Here is an 11,051-nt window from a genome sequence, read left to right as displayed (position 1 = left end):
CTCCGATCATTAGAAGGCTATGAAGCTTCTCTATGCTCTTGATCGCAAGGTCTGGGAGGAGAAGGTCCAAACTATCATAGAGTCTGCTAGCTATGAGACCCTCACCGTGGATGAGCTGTTCAGTAAGCTCAAGGCTTCGGAGGTGGAGAAGCTCTCTCGAGCTAAGATGGAAGGCAATCATGGTGATGCCTCCGCCTCCAAGTCTATGGCCCTGGTAGGCAACTCTGGAGCTAACTCTGACCCTTCTCTTGGAAGTTTTTGCTTGTCTTCTCTTGTGTCTGTGACAGATGAGCAGCTGGAGGTGCTGGGAAACGAGGAGCTTGCACTGATCATCCACAAGTTCCAGCGCGCCTTCAACAACAGACAAGCACGAGCGAAGACCTGCTTCAACTGCGGCAAGACCGGCCACTTCGCCGCCGAGTGCCCCAAGAAGAAGAGTTCCAGGGATGATGATGACCGCTCCAGGCATGAGGAGTACCGCGAGCACCGCCACAAGCACAAGAGTGGGGACTCCCACAAGAAGAAGGGTGGACGCTCCAAGCGGCACCACGAGCGGAAGAAGAAGAACGTCGGCAAGTACAAGAGCAAGCAGGCGTTCGTCGCCCAGAGTGAGGATCACTCCTCCACCAGTCAGAGCTCGATGTCTTCGTCTTCATCCAGCTCCAGCGACTCCAACTCACACCACCACGGCGAGAAGAAGTGGAGCTCCAAGAAGAAGGCCACGGAGGGCTTCACTGGCCTTTGCCTCCATGCTGGGAAGGCGGACGGTTTCTGCTCCATGGCCATCGACTCCGACGCCGACAGAACTCCTTCCACAACTGCAGAGTCTGCACCTTAGCCAGAGCCAAGCTCTGAGGTACGTCCTGAGCACCCCACTCCTGAGGAGTTGGAGGATCTTTACACTGCTCTAGATAATCAGGACATGATCATTAAGGATGCTAAGAGGCAGTTTAGAGCTTTGAGACAGGAGTTGAAGGAAGTTAAGCTAGCTCTAGAGATTGCTCAGTCTGCCCCTTTTGTGGAGGATTGTGTTGAGGAGGATGAGTGCAGTTAGTGCATCGGTTTGATGTCTGACCTTTCCGAGCTTAGGAGCAAGTATGATGAGAACTTGCTCAAGCTCGAGGAGGGCAAGAAGGCCTTGGACGAGCTCAAGTTCCGGCCTACCCTCTTGGGTGCTTGTAAGGAGTGCCCAGCACTTAGAGAAGAGCTTAAGGAGAAGAATGCTGCTTTGAGAAAGTTGGAGAAATCCGCAGTCCCTAGCTCTTGCTCTGTTGATTGTACTGTGTGCCCAAGCCTGATCTCTGAGCTTGAGGAGGCACGGAAGGACAAGACCCGGATGGAGGAGGAGAACTCCCATCTTCGGGAGATTCTCAGTTGGATGTCCGCCCGTGAGCCTCAGTTGGGCATGATAGTTCAGCAGTTTAAGCGTCCTGATGGTGTTGGGGTTGGTTTTGCTTTTACTTCTGCTGACTTTGTCCAACCCTATGGTAAGATTGGTGAGATACTTGAGCCGAGTGTGAATGCACTTTCTTCTTCCACAGCTTCACCAGTTCCTAAGCCAGCACCAGTTAAGGATGGAATCCTCACTGAGCCACCTAAAGCTCCACCTAAGAATCCAGTGTGGGTTCCCAAGCCTAACCACCTCAAGAACCGACTGGATACACTCCCACCTAGTGGTAAGCCAATTCCTAAGCCCAAGGTGAGGACTCAGCCCCCTAGAGTTCTTCAGAGAGCCCCAGCACCTACGCCACAGCCTACACACAAGAGAGAGCCTTATCAGTGTGAGTGGTGTGAAAGAGAGGGTCACTTGGCAGAGTTTTGATTCCGAAGGTTGAGGTTTGAGCGCAGGCAGTCTGAGAGGCACGCTCCGAAGGTGTTCCACCAGCCTACAGGTGGACACGCTCCAGCTCGACGTGGGCAGAGGCGGGATGCCAGGCCACATCGTGTAGGTGGAGGAGGGGGAGGCAGTGGTGTATACCGCGCTCCTGTTGGTGGTTTCGCCGGCCCTGTTCCACACCGTGTTTTCTGTGGTGGTCAGCGTGGCCAAAGCTTTGGTGGCGGAGGCACACCACGTTTTCCTCAGAGTGGTGGTCGCCAGCCATAGTTTTCGTTTGAGGATACTTACCCTGCTTTCGAGCAGATGGCACGACACTGGTTTGCTTCTTTCTGTGCTAACCCCAGTGTCGGGCCATTTGCCCGTTCTTTATCTTCCTACTGAGCAGGACACTCGAGGCTTGGAGGACATATGGCTCATGGACTCCGGTTGTTCACGCCACATGACCGGAAGTCACAGATGGTTCTCCAGCCTCACCCCGATGAAGGACAAAGAGTACATCACCTTCGGGGATAACAGCAGAGGAAAGGTACGTGGAGTTGGCACTATTCGGATTTCTGACGACTTCACCCTGAGAGAGGTTGCTCTTGTTGATAAACTTGGTTTTAATCTGCTTTCTGTTTCGCAAGTTCTTGATGATGGGTATGAGGTGAGTTTCAAGAGATGTTGCTCGCGTGTTCTTGATTCTAGAGGGGAATTTGTTTGCGGCATTGTTCCATTTGGTCGTGTGTTTCGCATTGACTTTTCTGGATCTTCATCTAGCACCTCTCACTGTCTGGTGACTGGTCAGTCCTCTGAGCTCTGGAAGTGGCATAGGAGACTTGGTCACTTGAGTTTTGATCTACTAGTTAGACTCAGCTCACTTGATTTGATCCGAGGATTGCCCAAGCTCAAGTTGGATAAGGACCTTGTCTGTCACCCATGTCGTCACGGGAATATGGTTTCCCTTCCGCACCCACCTGTGAATCAGGTGATGACATCGCACCCTGGCGAGCTTCTTCACATGGACGCCGTTGGTCCTGCTCGTGTGCGCTCTGTCGGTGGGAAGTGGTACATTCTTGTGATCGTTGACGATTTTTCTCGGTACTCTTGGGTTTTCTTCTTGGAGACTAAGGATGAGGCTTTTCAGTACTTTCGAGACCTTGCCTTGAGGTTACAGAATGAGCTTCCACATGCCATGAGGGCTATCCGCAGTGATAATAGCTCTGAATTTAAGAACGCTCGTTTTGATGACTTCTGTCGTGGCTTTGGTCTTGATCACCAGTACTCCTCTCCTTATGTTCCTCCACAGAATGGCGTGGTTGAACGCAAAAATCGGACCCTAGTGGAGATGGCCAGGACGATGCTCGATGAGCATAGGACTCCTAGGCGTTTTTGGGCCGAGGCAATCAACACCGCATGCTATGTTGCCAACCTCATCTTCCTTCGCTCATTCATGAAGAAGACTTCGTATGAGTTGCGGTTTGGTCGACAGCCCAGAGTGTCCCACCTGTGTGCTTTTGGTTGCAGATGCTTTGTTCTGAAGGAGGGAAATCTTGATAAGTTCGAGTCTAGGAGCTCTGATGGCATTCTTCTTGGTTATGCTCTTCAATCCAGAGGCTATCGTGTTCTTATTCTTGAGACTAACCGGATCGTCGAAACTTGTAATGTAACCTTCGACGAGTCCACTCCTTCTTTGTCTGCTCCTTTGGAGTGTGCAGGTGATGATGAGTTTGGCCAGGACATCTTCGAGGATGAGGATGAGCCTGAGGCCTTTGAGGGTGATGGTGGTGTCCCTGCGCCGGCTGCAGGCCCATTTCCTGGAGATTCGAGTTCTGACGATGATGGCAGCCCGCTCCCCACAGCTTCGACTATGGCAGATCCACGTCCAGCTCAAGGTTCTTCTTCCAAGACCCATGCTGAGGGCGGTGGCGAGGTGACTTCACCCCAGCGAGTACACCACCGAGCCCTGCGGGATCATCCTCCAGAGAGGATACTTGGGGACCTTCACCATGGAGTTCAGACGCGGTCGAAGGTTACCTCTATCGCTTTCTATGCTCACTCTGCTTTTGTAGCTACCTTTGAGCCCAAAGATATTGGACATGCTTTATCTGATTCTAACTGGGTCAATGCCATGCATGAGGAGCTAGAAAACTTTGAGCGAAACCAAGTCTGGGTCCTTGTAGAGCCTCCACCAGATTGCCACCCTATAGGTACCAAATGGGTTTTCAAGAACAAACAGGGTGAGGATGGGATGGTTGTGAGGAACAAGGCTAGGTTAGTAGCTCAGGGTTACAGCCAGCAGGAGGGGATAGATTATGAGGAGACCTTTGCACCTGTAGCTCGTTTAGAGGCCATCAGGATCTTTTTAGCCTTTGCAGCTTCGAAGGGGTTCAAGTTGTATGAGATGGATGTTAAGAGTGCCTTTTTGAACGGGTTTATAGAGGAGGAGGTCTATGTGAAGCAGCCTCCTGGCTTTGAGAGTCCCAAGTTTCCAGACCGAGTCTTCAAGCTTCAGAAGGCTTTGTATGGTCTGAAGCAAGCCCCTAGAGCCTGGTATGCGAGGTTGAGAGCCTTTTTGCTTAAACAGGGGTTTGTCATGGGATCGGTAGATAAGACACTGTTTCTCCTCAGGCGTGGTACTGATTTTCTGTTGGTTCAAATTTACGTGGATGATATCATCTTTGGTGGCTCCTCTCACTCTCTTGTTTCTAGCTTTTCTGATGATATGAGCAGGGAGTTTGAGATGTCGATGATGGGTGAGCTTCAGTTCTTCCTCGGGTTGCACATCAAGCAAACCCGAGATGGCACCTTCGTCCACCAGGCCAAGTACACCAAGGACATGCTCAAGAAGTTCGACTTCGGGGACCTCAGTCCCATGCCAACTCCCATGAGCACTTCTACGGCGCTGGATGAGGACACTGAAGGTGTTGCTGTGGACCAGAAGGAGTACAGGAGCATGATCGGCTCGCTCCTGTACCTGACGGCCACCAGACCTGACATCCAGTTCGCGGTCTGTCTCTGCGCGAGGTTCCAGGCTTCTCCGCGCACGTCTCACAGGAATGCTGTGAAGAGGATCTTCAGGTACCTTCGATACACTCCAGAGTTTGGCTTATGGTACTCTGCTTCCTCTTCTCTTGCGTTGGTTGGCTTTTCTGATGCTGATCATGGTGGGTGTCGGATTGATCGCAAGTCGACTTCGGGCACTTGCCAGTTTCTTGGAACTTCTCTTGTGTCTTGGTCTGCCCGCAAGCAAACTAGTGTAGCCCTTTCCACCACAGAAGCCGAATACATAGCTGCTGCTAGTTGCTGCTCCTAGATCCTTTGGATGAGACACACCCTCAGCGATTATGGCCTAACCTATGGCAGAGTTCCCATTTTCATTGACAGCACCTCAGCCATAAGCTTAGCCAAGAACCCCGTCCTACACTCTCGCTCCAAGCATATAGACGTGAGGTTCCACTTCCTGAGAGATCACTATGAGAAGGGTGATGTCGAGCTGACCCATGTATCCACTGACAATCAAGTAGCCGACATCCTGACCAAGCCCCTAGAACAAGCCACCTATGCTCGCTTGCGAGGAGAGCTTGGCGTGTGCTACCCATTTTGAGTTGGGTAGTTGTTTCTGTAGTTTAGGATTTGGTTTTCCTTTCTTTTTGCTTTTTCTTGTATTTGTTGTGTACATACCATTTTGCACTGCATCTACTCATATGCATTACACTTAGCACTAGCTTCTCGTGTATGATATCTGCATTTGCTTGTGCCTTGTGCTATGCTATGAGTTGTATATATGCTTTGACCATGTGTAGCTAGCTCCTTTGAATATGTTGTATATTGGCTCTGAGCTTAGCTATTTTATTTTTTGAAAATCATAAAACATGGTCACCTTCTGGATCTGCTACTAGCATGTGTAGGCTTGTATGCATATGCTATCTTTTTCATGCTTAGTGGGTAGGTCCTTGTTTCATGCAACATGATGCCCTTTTTCCTATTGGAATAGTTTAATTGGTATCTAATTTCAAAAAGTCCAATCTGGTATATCTTGGGTTGCTTTGAGTGAAAAAATCCAGGTGGGATTGCTTGCACCACTGTTCTTGATCCGAGACTGCTCCTCTGGAGAACTTGGACAAGGCTGTGGATGACTGAGAGTGGTGTCTTAAGCTTCTGATGGTCTTTGACCTAGGCTTGGCACATTCGCTAAGTTAAGCACTTGCAAGTTTTCAACCCCTGGCACCAATTCTTTGTGTTTGAGAAATTTTCAATTGGCATCAATGTTGGTTGAGTGGCGGTTGCTATGACATGTTTTGGATAGCTCACCGGTATGTTCTTAATAGCACTAGCATGCTTGTTTACCTTCTAGTATGCTAGGTCCTTTATGGTGATGCTTTCCTTTTACAAATGACAAATGCTTGCTCATGATCTATATAGATATATTCTTATGAGCTTCTCCATGCATTGTCTTTGTATATGCACCCTCATATGCTGTGCTGTTTCGACCCTTGCAAATGCTTCTGTTCTGTACCTGGAAGCTTTTAGGCACACATGCACTGCACTTCATGGCATATTTTCAAGGGGAGCATCTAGGCAGGGGGAGTTTCCTTGACGTGTGCCTTGTCAACAAGGGGGAGAGAATGTTGTTTTGTGTCTCACCTTAGGGGTTAGGGGGAGAATTTCTTGATCCTTGTCCTAAGGGGGAGAGATTGTTTGTTTGGTCTCAGGGAGAGATTCAGACTTTGAGTGTGCACACATCGGGGGAGAGTTGCATAGTGAGGGGGAGCTGCATTTCAGGGGGAGATTTGAGTTGCATTTCAGGGGGAGTTTTGAGCTTTTTCATGAGTTTTGAGCTTTTTCATGCTCTTTGCTAGTTGCGTTGAGCTTTGCCTCTTTCTGGAGGGACCAGCTTGGCACATGCTTGGCTGTGTTGAGCCCTGCCTCCTTCTTGAGGGGTCAAGCATATTTTGGAGTCAGTGCGTCGAGCTGTTGCCCTTGTCTTAGGGGCTGACTCTTTTGGCTTTGCTATCTCCAAGTGATCTTTTCTGGCTTTCATTCTCCTTTAATCACTTGAGTTAGCTCTCTTTATTTTCTATTTCTTTTTGGTTATCCTTTTCTTTCACCAGTGCCCGTGTGGGGTGTGGTGTTGACAATGCACTCATCAAGGGGGAGATTGAGAGGCAGCGGAGGCCTGCTCCTTGGTGTGATGAGTGATTGCCAACACGTGGAGTGGACTAACTGTGTGTAGTCGCGACTCTGTGGAGATTGCGCCAGTTCTTGGTTTGTGGTATGCAGGTACACGGATGGCGCGGTGGCAGCGAGATGGTTTGGACAAGAGCGAGGCACGTGCCGATGCACCATGCGGCGGCGTTGCGGTGGCAGGGAGCTCGACAACCATGCGGAGGCGAGAGACCTTGCGGTGGCGTTGGAGGCCCGATCGGATGACCGTGCGGTGGAGAAGGGCGGCCCAGATGCTTGGGCCACTACTGGGCCGCGTTGCGATCCATTCCTGGTGCCAAGGCGAGAAGGCGTGGAGTTTGTTGGTAGCTCGGGATAAACCAACGGCTGGGATGCGTCGACGTCGGCCGAGTCGGAGAGAGATGGCGATGGCGTCAGGGATGACGAAGGCGCTAGGGTTCCGGCGGGAGGTCGGACACGTGGCGACATCGGGCTTGGCGGGTGTGCCCGGAAACATCGCGCGGGAAGGTTTCGCGGTTCCTCCAAAACCGCACCCAAACTCGGTTTTGGCAGTTTTCCCAAAACTGCCCCCGTGAAGATTCCAGAAGGACGCGTGGCGACATCAGAGGATTTGCATCTGGTCGAAGCAAACTACTCCAAGTTGTCGCAGCCGTCGGATGGTCTTCAATGTATCTTTTCCGGTTTTGCCCCTAAGGGCCTTCTAGTTTAATTCTAGCGCTTAGGGGTAGTTTAGTCTTTAGTGGGAGACTTGGAGAGAAAGGAAAGGGAGGCAAGGCAGCAGCTCACAAGGGAAAAAGGCAGGGGCGCACCTGCCCTCTCTCTGGCGCTCACAGCACAAAGACAGGAAACAGAGTAGGCGCCCTCTCTCTCCTTCCTCCAAGGTGTTCTTCTCCCTCTCCATGTTCTTCTTCTCCAAGGTAGGATTCTAGGCCATGGATTTGTGAAGTTTTTGTAGGAGATTTTGTGGGAAAGGAGGCCCTTCCCTCCTTGTGCCCTCGGGTGAGTTGAATTCATTTCGATCTCATTCACTTCGTGCTTTTCTTTGCAACGATTTTCGATTTCTTTTGGTAGATCATGAAGTACGAGATTGACTTGGTTCCTTGAGCTCTTTGACGTGGTTCTAATCCCTCTAGCCTAGCGCAAAACCCTTAGGAATCACGAGCCGTTTAGTAACCAAGCTCTTGAGCTTTTCGGTTTTTAGAGAAAACCCCGTTTTTGTTTGCCAAATCTTCGATTCCTTCCAAACCATGGATTGACTCGTTGATTCCTTCCGTGGGTTTGTTCTCAAGACCCTTGTGATCCTTCCTGCGTAGTTTGGTATGATTTGAACTCATTTTGATCCGCGATTCATCGAGTTTTGGATTGAGCCAAGAAAAATAGAGTTTCTGGGCTCGGGGTGAACGTTCTCCTTTCACCGGTTAAACCGACGCCTCAAACATGGCGCATCGGTTCAACCGGTGAGTAGGAGCATTGAGGGTTAGGGTCTTTGGGGTTTTCTGCAGTTGCACCGGTGCATTGTTTTCAACTTGCATCGGATTAACCGGCGCTAATACGAGATTTTCGGTTTTGGGCGTTTGACCGACGGGGTCAATTTTCCCTTCACCGGTTTAACCGGTGTTCAGTCAAATTCTTTGTACTGCTTCTCTGGACAACTGCACCGGCGTAATGGAGTTGATTTCATCGGATCAACCGGTGCTCAGCAGTCCATTTTGAGTCGTTTTGTAGTGTCTCTGGATAACTGCACCGACGTCAGGTTGTGATTTTGTCGGTTAAACCGACGCAGGTTCACCGGTTTAACCGACGCAGTTCAAAACCTTGCATCGGATCAACCGTCGCTCGCTGTTCACCTGCTGCCGGCTCTGTATCACAGGATAGACCGACATACTCAGTTGTATACGTCGGTTCAACCGGTGATAGTATACCGTGCTGTTATCGAGCTGATTTCGTGTGTTTGCTTCCGTGCTTGATTTCACTTGTTCCTAAGGTTTATAGTGTTCGTGTAGCTCTTCGATAGCTACTCTGCACTACGCCTAGGACTCTAGGGTTGGGGTGCGCTTTTGGATCTTGAGCCGAAGTTTTCGATTGCGATAATTTTCGAAGGCTTCCATTCACGCCCCTCTGGTCGCATTTCTCGGTCCTACATCTTCCCTTTAATCACCTTGTGTGCGGACTGCCGTCCAGGCCTTTAGTCGTCTCGCACGCAACTTTTCCATCGGCCGATGCCAACTAGACCATCGGCTATCATTTTTCTCACATCAGCTATTTTGTCATCAACAAGCCTACTGGCTCATAGTGATTGTATAGTTTTGCTTCCTAGCCGATAGTCAAACAGAGTTGCCGATAAATTAATCTTCTAGCTGCTTTCCCGTCTTCGGTTGCTTTCACGTACAAACTCCTTGAATAAATTAATCCAACCAGGATGCTAAGCACGCTTACTTTCTTTTTCCTTCCCAACATTCTTCACATTTTTGTGTGCAGATCGTGATCCTACCGATACGGACCAATCAGCCGATCACCTTGTAATTCAGATTACATCGGATTTTTCTGACAAAATCCGGTGTCAACACAAGCCTCCCAGTTTCGGAGTATGAAGGCTTCATGTTTCGAAACTCTATAAGCTCAATGTCATCAATCCTCTAGCCACTGTAGCTTGTCTAACCACTCCATGAACTTTTGATCTTTCTAGTATGGCTGTTGCATAACCGATGATCCCTTTCAAGCTTTTTCATCAAAAAGGTTTCAACCAACTGTGGAAAATCAAATCAACTCTACTCTTCCTGCTAAATAACTTGGGGTTTTTTTTTGAAAAAATTTTAAATCAAAATATAACCTCACTCCTCAAATGATTCTCTCGAATCACTCAATACATATGATTCCTCACCAAGGTAGTAGATCGCACCTTTTCTCCCTATTTCTAATAAGGCTTTTTGGTGGAGCTCAAGATAGGTGATGAAGAGGTAGCATGCTTGCACTGCATATTTTGCAAAGTCAAAAACCGGACCCAATGGAGAAAACAAGTCATACAATCAGATCAAGATGTGCATGTGTGTGGAATTTTTCTGGATGGAACTCACACCCCTTTCTGCATGACTCTATCTTTATTTTGAGATATGGGCTATCTTTTCTTTTCTTTTCTTTTCTTTTTTTTTCTTTTCTCTTTTTTTTATGCTTCTGGGCACATATATATTTTTTCTTTTGCATAGCCCATATCTTTTCGCATGATGAATATGAAGAATCATGTCAAAGGGATGGAGCATTTTTGTGTGGATGGAAGGCATGTTTTTGCGTAACTTCCAGTGTAGAAGTCAGCATATGAGTAGCTGAGTAGTTAAGTCTAGACAAACCAACAGCGATGCGCCCTAGAATACCCAGCAATGGAAACATATGTAGAGTGTACGTGATCTTGATCTTAAAAGCATGAAATGAATCTCACAAGGGTCACAAACAATTTGACAACACTCAATGCAAGAACAAGTAGCATATGTATAAGCTTTTCAAAAGATATGTCAACATATGGCTCTGGTAGGAATTTCATATCTTTGAGGAGCTAAGCTATTTCTATTTTTTTATAAAACAAAAACCCCAAGTATTTTTGCAGTAAGAAGTAAGATTTCTTTGATCATACCAGCATCAGCAGCGTGTTGTAGAACCATAATTGAACCATCGGCTTCTTGTATTTCCACATGCTGGTGATTCTCCTGCTTACGTGATATATATTCCTCCTATGCAGCGTAACTTGAACATCCGTCACATACGCACCTCCGACGCCCTCGTCATCTCTGAAATAATTCCTGCTAGCCGACTCCTGCACGATCGGCACCTCCAAAAACGAGACAGCCTGAACTGTATCTAGTATACCGGCATCGGCTCTCAGCAACAATTAAGTCAATCTATTATCCCTGCCATCGACTCTCTGTCGGTCATCGTTAGTGAAAAATTTCAGGACCTGTGGATGAGGAAGCCAGTGGAGAACTGCCAGCCGTCGTAGCTGCTGCCATCGATACAATATAAAATATTTATCGGCTGCCTGTTCCTCTCAGTGGCAAGG

This window comes from Panicum virgatum, chromosome 7K, assembly GCF_016808335.1.
Source record: "Panicum virgatum strain AP13 chromosome 7K, P.virgatum_v5, whole genome shotgun sequence".
NCBI lineage: Eukaryota > Viridiplantae > Streptophyta > Magnoliopsida > Poales > Poaceae > Panicum > Panicum virgatum.
Note: the sequence above shows the minus strand (reverse complement) of the source record.